This window comes from Pelmatolapia mariae, linkage group LG17, assembly GCF_036321145.2.
Source record: "Pelmatolapia mariae isolate MD_Pm_ZW linkage group LG17, Pm_UMD_F_2, whole genome shotgun sequence".
Taxonomy (NCBI): Eukaryota; Metazoa; Chordata; class Actinopteri; order Cichliformes; family Cichlidae; genus Pelmatolapia; species Pelmatolapia mariae.
The window spans coordinates 3369760-3377651 of record NC_086242.1 but is presented as its reverse complement, the minus strand read 5'-3'; the positions used below and the strand labels follow the sequence as shown (position 1 = coordinate 3377651).

The window sequence follows — 7892 nt, the reverse complement described above, 5'->3', positions numbered from 1 at the left end:
TCATCTCCTGAGCTAAAGTTGTAACCCTCCCATTTCGGGACAGCTGACAACCAGCTGGCTAAACAACAACAACAACAAAAGCTGTTTATAAGCTAACATTATGCCAGCTAATGTTATGCCTCCGATAAACAGTTTGATTATATTCTCATATCATATTAGTTTATTAACTAAGAGTCCAACCTTATTAAATCCACTTCAAAGAAAGTTGCCGGCTAACAGCAAACAACACCAGCAAAGTTCAGGCGATCACCAACAATTCACCTCACTGTCATCTGACAGACGTATGCTTTACGGACTCATCTACAGAGGCCATCAGGAGGCCATCAGTCCAATAGATGTGGACACATCCTGACAGGTGAAGTAAAGAGCAGACTGACAGTCTAGGCTGTCATGAAGTTGTTTCGTCCTACAGCGGCCACTGTAGCTCGGATTGTGCATTTGAATAGGTAGGGGTAAGAAAACAGAATTGAGTTGACTGCAATCTACTGACCTCTACTGGTGACATTTAACACACTTTACTTTTAACATTTTGTGGGATCCACGAATGTTTGTATGAAATTCTGTGCCTGTTTATTCAGAAGAGATAGGGACACAGTTTAAAAAAACATCATATAAAAAAAAAAAATCATAAAATCTCCAAAGTCCAAAAAGGGGACTGCCATGTTTAAGGAGCTGCCATAACACCGGATGCCCCTCATGATCCAACCCCAAAGAGCTTTGTGTCTCTTCCCAGAGACCTGATAGGTGAACGTGTAAGCCACTACACTGTGGAGCCTTTCAGTCACTGTCACATACAGAAGGTTCAAAGACACATGGCTTTAGTTACACAACCATAGTTTATTACTGATGTCATCACTTACACAGACAACGGGAGTGTCAGCGATACCTACTAAAAGGTGATCAGCAAATCATACTTGAGTAACTAGTTGAAAACAGCTTCAGGACCGCTGCTGCTGTCAGATGCTGTGTTTAATTTACACTACGCTCTTAACAAAAATTCGAACTCCCGAGCCATATTCCAAAAAAGATTAATAATAATAATGATGATAATAAACAATATTTTTTTAAACTGATAAAAGTGGCTTGAAATGACAGGATGATTTTCAGAGTACCTTCAGACCACACATGGTTTCCTCTTGCTGTCTGGTAAAAGCTGGTAGGTTTGACCAGTTGGTGCCATTTTTTTTTTTTAAAGTGCTGGTTTCATGTCCTTGTTTTAGCGTTTGGGTTGAATTCCTCTTGATTGTGGCTGTGTATCTCTATGAAAACCACCCCATTTAAATATATTTAACCCATATTAAACTTTTCAAACTACACTCTGTTAGAGAAGAAAGCCACGATGCATTTTGTGTTCGATATTTGCAATGCTTATACGACATACTGACCTGCTGTTCACCCTGGACAACATGTGATGCAAAAAAACCTGTGAACGAGGTATTACTCTATAAATAACATATAGGCAAAGTTCACCGTTGTATTCTACTACAAGCAGTACAATGTCAGATTAAATCCTGTTGTCCGGTAAGGCTAGTCATACGGAGTCCTTTGAAAAGGAACGCTGAATGATCAGTACTTTTAATGGGATCTGCTCCTCTTTTTGATGTCCATAGAGTTCAGGAAGAAGCATTCAAAGTTTTCCAAAGTTTAACTGCACTCCAGAAGAAAGGGTGTCTCTATTTACAGAAAGGTCCTTTGCATTACTCTCTTCTCCCTTGATGATCCCACGGGCCAGAACTGTTGGTTCAACCTAAATCAGAAGAGAAACCTAATGAAACAAAGTCAGAGCCAGGACAGCTGCAGAATCATCAAAACATCACCTATGAAAGAGTTACAGAACATAACATTATTTTTATATATGTATATATATATATATATATATATATATATATATATATATATACATACATACAGTATATAACTGTCTGAGGTCATAAGATGAAAAAAATGGACCTACACAGAACTGAAAAGCATAGCCACCAGTTATAAAACGAAACTTTAAAACCGAACGCTCCCGCCTACGCTGATTGACATGTCAAAGATATTGGCAAAGCAACAACAGAATCAGATGCATTATTCAAATCTCGAAGCCCTGATTTTCCATTCTTGCTGCTTACTTTTGATGTTTGACACTGTGAGGAAACAGATTTCATCTTCACAAGAAAAATGTTTAAAATGGTCTGAAAGCCCCACAAGAACATCGCTGTGTAGGTTGATTCTGTTCATCTGGAGAAATGCTACGTCCAGATAAACAGAATCAACCTTTTGGGATTTACTTACCTGAATGATTGAGCATGCATCAAGACATTGCTGTGTAGCTATGACATAACGTGTTATACGACTTAAAGTGAACAAAGACACTTCTGCCATTATGCACCCCTCCTCAAATTGCTTTCTTGAGGTGTAACTTGATATCACCTGGACTAGAACCGTGGCACATTCAGCACCATCCAAGTAACAGCCTCCAGGGTGGAAGTGCCAAAAATTGTAGTACCTACATTGGCCACTTGAGGTAGGCTCTAAAAATGACCCAATCATCACCCCATACACTAAACTTCACAGCACTGAAAAGCATTTTTATAGCCTATGACTGCTGAACTTGCTAAATGGACACAAGCAAAACATTTTTTTCAAACCTGACAGAAGCTGCTTTTTAACATGGCAACAAAACAGAGAGAAAGCAGGAAGCTTAACATGCACACACTCTTTCCCACACATACACACAAGCAAGCACAATGCAAACTGCAACTAGACTCAAGAGCAGCGGGGATGTGTTCTCTATGACGAATCATGCTTCTCCATCTGGCAATCTGATGGACGAGTCTGGGTTTGGTGGTTGCCAGTAGAATGACCGTTGTCTGACTGCATTGTGCCAAGCGTAAAGTTTGGTGGAGGGGTATTATGGCGTGGGGTTGTTTTTCAGGAGTTGGGCTCAGCCCTGTTTATGTCTCCATAAACACATAGATAATCCAGAGGTACAATTAAGGTTGCAACAAGAGACATAAAAGGTGAAAAAAGAATTAAACTAACGGTAAATATTGTTTATCAGCATGATGTTATGTCCTTTTGAAATGGCCATGGAAAGGCAAATGTGGACATGTGCTCAAGTGAACTGGGTGGATAACAGTGGCTGAAGCACCTAGTAACTCTTACCACCAAAGTAGATACCCTAAGAAAGAAATCATGCCTGTTTTTCAAAGTAAGAATGGTAACAGTAGCTTTCCGCTGCTTCAGAGAGTGGGATTGTTTCTTCTAGACTGGAAAGTTGTTGATGCTAATGTTTGCCATGTGCTAACTGTCTAGCTGGGTTTCTGCAAGAAAACTTGTGAGACTCAGTGACTGAGATCAGCAAGGTGGGGCGAAACATTGCAGCTGAATAATATGGCGACATCCCGTTGCTATAGCTCTAATTGTGTGTCACAGACAGAATAGGTGCAAAGGATTAGGTAGCCGCTCTCCACTTCTGTAAAAACACAGTGTGTGTGAGACAGAAAGGAGTGGGGAGTTTATCTTCCACCTCCAGGTAGAGAACACAGAGTCACATTTAATTGCATGCACCTATAGCAATGGATGATTCAGCTTAAGGTAATTAATTAGTGGGCATAAGTGGACAGATATCAGCTGAACAGGTAAAATGCTTTAAGTATTTACATTTTCTTTTAGTCCTATTTCCTTTATTAACTTCTTTGTAAGTGTTTTTAGCTGTTTTATGTGTAATTAGTTCAAAAGTAGGCCAATAAAATGCTTAACAGTAGCCTTATATTAAAAATTAGAAATTATTTTTAAAATATTACCACTGCTTAGGCTGAGCAGTAGTCAAACAATAATAATGCAATCATGTGATAGCTATCTACTATCAAACTGTTAACTGGGGAGTGTCGGACCATCTATAAATGAATTCTATTAAGTCTATCTAGTGCTTAGGTCACAGGTTTGGAGCTTATTCCACATGCTATAGCGCAAGAGGTGGGTCAAAACGACCCCAAACTCTCACATCCACATCTAAAGCCAATTCACAGCCAACAATTAATCCAACAAGTATTTCTATGGACTTTTTTCAAGGCTTTTTGTCAATTTCTGTCAAACTCCCCTTCAGGTCCTAAAGTCAAACAAACACTGCAGCATCACTGAGAGTTACAAACTGTCTAAATTCTTTCATCTTTAATAAAATGATCAGCGTTGCTGCTTTACCAGGTGTAACAATTAAGTTTAACATCCAGGCATCCATGAAAACAGAATTTATGAAGTTTAACAGAGTTAGAAGTTAGCAGGAAGTTAGCTCGCTAGTTTCCACCTAAACATGATATAGCATGTTCTGACTGAGAGATTTCTGAAAAATTCAAACGTACAGCTCTGCTACCTGAAGACAGAAAACTAAACAGCAGTGACGTTTCTAGGTTTACTGAAGTTGGGCTAGCTGGTATATAATGATGTGCTACATGGTGGCTAGCTACCATGTACAGCTACATAATTACATGGTAAGGTTTTGAAAACTGAGCTTTAAAATGAACAGTGGTAATAAAAACCGAGAGAGGCCGACAGTGATCACTGACTGTTTTCAGGGGCTTGTTCAGATTGAATAGAATAAGAAAGAAAGCATTAAAAATGTTAAAAGCACAACAGCCTTAATAAACACAGAGTAATTTGGACTCGGAAGCAGGGTTCATACTTCATCACTTAAAGTTGACCTTGAAGACCGTGATGGATGTAAGGTAAAATTTAGTAGTAGTTTTGCCTAACATGACCCCCTTCTACACCCCTCAGAATTTATTCAAAATCCTTCAGGCTATCATGTTTACATACAGAATGACAGGCATGCAAATCCTACCAAAAACAACCTCCTTCGTGGAGGTAATAACATTTGGTCTAAAACCAAGACTATCCCTTGACCTACTTGTGCTATGAAATGTGAAAACTCTTTAAATTGTTCCTGCACAATAAATGAGCATAAGGGCTGTGTGCTATATTTTTACAGTTGCTTTTTATGCATTTACTATATAATGAAAGATTAAACTGGTAGGACTAAAAAACGGGTCTGTATAGAGCCAGAGAGTTTCAAGGCTATATGAGAGCTACAATATAATCACCACAACATTCAAACTGAGTCTAGTGCACACTGGACCAAGTTGGCTGGTATTTCCCTTTCATGAAGAAGAGCAAGCATTTAACATAACATGAGATGTAGTGGCGGTGTAGTGGGCAGCATGGTGGCACGGTGGTTAGCACTGTTTCCGCACAGCAAGAAGGTCCTGAGTTCAATTCCACCATCAGGCCGGGGTCTTTCTGTGTGGAGTTTGCATGTTCTCCCCGTGTTTGCGTGGGTTCCCTCCGGGTACTCCGGCTTCCTCCCACCGTCCAAAGACATGCATGGGGATAGGTTAATTGATTAATCCAAATTGCCCATAGGTGTGAATGCGGGAGTCTCTGTGTGTTAGCCCTGCGACAGACTGGCGACCTGCCCAGGGTGTACCCTGCCTCTTGCCCTATGACAGCTGGGATCGGCTCCAGCGACCCTGAGAAGGATAAGCGGAAGCGGATGGATGGATGAGATGTAGTGTTATATAAAAATACTGGATACTCGCTGCAGTTGTTAGTAACAGTTGGCGGCCACTTCTGATTAACACCAGTGGTTCAAAACTCTGTGCAGCAACTCCTGCTGATGGTGAAACACATCTGGAGCTCTTTCAGATTAGTCTTCTTCCTGTTCCTATAAACTAACACCCTTTTATATCTGCATAAATTGTTATCACAGTGCTGTACATACAGTGCAACATGAGGAAATAAGATGCTGGTGGGTTGTCTCCGAGTTCTCCGCTGTGACATACTCCAAAGACCTCCATTCTCCTTGAGATTAAATTGCCTGTCATGAAGCTCGGCAGCTGACTGGCAGCTCCTCTGCTCCTCTAAAAGTACATTCTGGAAAAGACTCGAGGAGCCTAGCATAACAACCTTCATAACGACGTCCCCTATCAATTCCAACCGCCTGTCAGGCGCCACGTAGGTTTGACGAACTGAAGGAAGCCATTGGCGGACTTGTAAGGCCCCCATTATTGATGCTGAACTTCTGACAGGAAACAGACAGCTCTGACAGCCTGGTTAGATTAATTCACAAATGGTCTGTTTGACGCAGAATTGGGCAGAGCAGCATGGCGATGCATAGTTTTATTTTAATCATCCACAATTATGCAGGAAAGGAAAACAATCCAAGAACCATCAGGCCACCACTTGACAAGAAAACCAGCATAATCACATCAAGCAGAGAGTGAAGAGTTTCCATAAGTTCAGGTGGTTGCACCACTTTGCTGGTCGCTGAACAAGCTTGAGATAAATTCTTCCCTCTTTTTTTTATAGAGCCATTTACATTCAGGGCTGTCATTGTGATTAATGTGGTACTAATTTGAGAATAATTTCAGGCTGAAATGACAAAGAGCAGTCATTTCTTGTCAGAAGAGAAACTGTCTTCAGAGATGGATCTACGCTGCGTTTCAACTCAGGAGGTGGATCATTACCAGGATTCGAGTGACTGTCTCAAACACCACCGAAAATACTAAGAGGAAAAACCAAGTCTTCCCTGAGTATTGTGTTAATTTAATTGGTGGCTGGCAAGTGCTAATTTAACTGGCAAAAGCTTCATTTCTATTCAGCTCATGAAGAAAGGCTGGCTCAAAGTCTTAACACAGCAGGTACAGGGCTCGTGTTTGTGTCATTTAGCTGTGTAACTGGAACACTGCAGAGTCCTTTTCTGCAATATGTTTTGTGTTCTAACTACCATGACCGGGCTTTTCGCAGGATGGCCATTTTAAAGATGAACAGGGAGTGATTTTAATGTGTGAATCAGCCTGTAAAATCAGCAGAAACTGAAAGTGGTGGCACCACAGAGCCACCTTTCTCCAAATTAAGTTTTACGCTCTGGACTATTGGGCAATTTCTGCCACAAATCAAAACGTATAGTCACTGTTCTTCTGGGAAATTTATAGGTTGATGCTATTCTGCGTTTATTTAAATGGTAGAAGCATAGCAGATTAGTATCAAGGATGTAGCAGGGTGGGAGGAGAAGAAAACTTTCAGTATTCACTTTTCAAGGCATTAATTACATTAAAACCTGGATTGCAACACAGGTAAGGAAAAAACAGGCTTTTATCAGGGGGGAAGGATTGTACCTCAGGGTGGGCTCCGTTTGCATCCAACTCTGTGCAGCTGATGTCTTTAAAAATCTTGGTGGGATGTTGTCCTCTTAAAAATTTACATTTAAATTTTGAAGCAGCAATATTTAAAAAAAAAAAAAAAAAAAAAAGGGTTAGGATGGCTTGCATTTTCAGCCACAGCTGAAAAAAAAGTCACATAGTTAAATAGTGTTAAAGCACAGAAATGATGAGCTCTTTTCAAAACAGTGTTTGCAGCTAACCAAAGATCAGTGGGTGAAAACAAGTATTGATCTGCAGCTCAGCTCTCACAGTTACATTGTTTGCTTTGTAGTTATTGAGTTATTGGTCCCGCTAGTTATTATTATCATTCCTTACAAAATGATGTAGCTCAGGGTTTTATGATTTCAAGGACTCGGGGGGTGAACGCTCATGACTGTCATTGCAATTTTTCACGCTCTGAAATGTAATGGCTCTGAAATCTAAGCAGGCTATGCCTCAAAGTTTCACTTAAAAAACATCACTTTATCTCATTTGAAGCTGCAGTGGCAGCACAGCAATGGCAATATCAGCATATCAGTTAGTTTTAGACATTCCTGTATATTAATTTGCTAAATTCAAACAAAACAAGCTATTGATCCAGTACTGAAGACACGATTCACTGTGTTTTACTCTTTATCATAGTCAGATCCACAGGCAAAAACAAATAGGCTCGAGCACAATATTATGGTATATGCCTGGTATATCAGGATA

At 40.2% G+C, this 7892-nt stretch overlaps 1 protein-coding gene across 3 annotated transcripts in view; it reads right to left on the bottom strand.

The window, feature by feature from the left end:
• Window positions 1–857: 857 nt before the first annotated feature.
• LOC134647022 (chemokine-like protein TAFA-2) overlaps window positions 858–7892 on the bottom strand; it is a 96115-nt gene continuing 89080 nt past the window's right edge. For 2 of the 3 annotated variants that reach the window (XM_063501138.1, XM_063501140.1), the window contains exon 6: window positions 858–1747. The gene's annotated coding sequence lies outside the window, so the exon portion shown is untranslated. Of the gene's footprint in view, window positions 1748–7156; window positions 7231–7892 lie in introns of those variants that run through there. The other variant, XM_063501139.1, reaches the window with a different exon arrangement.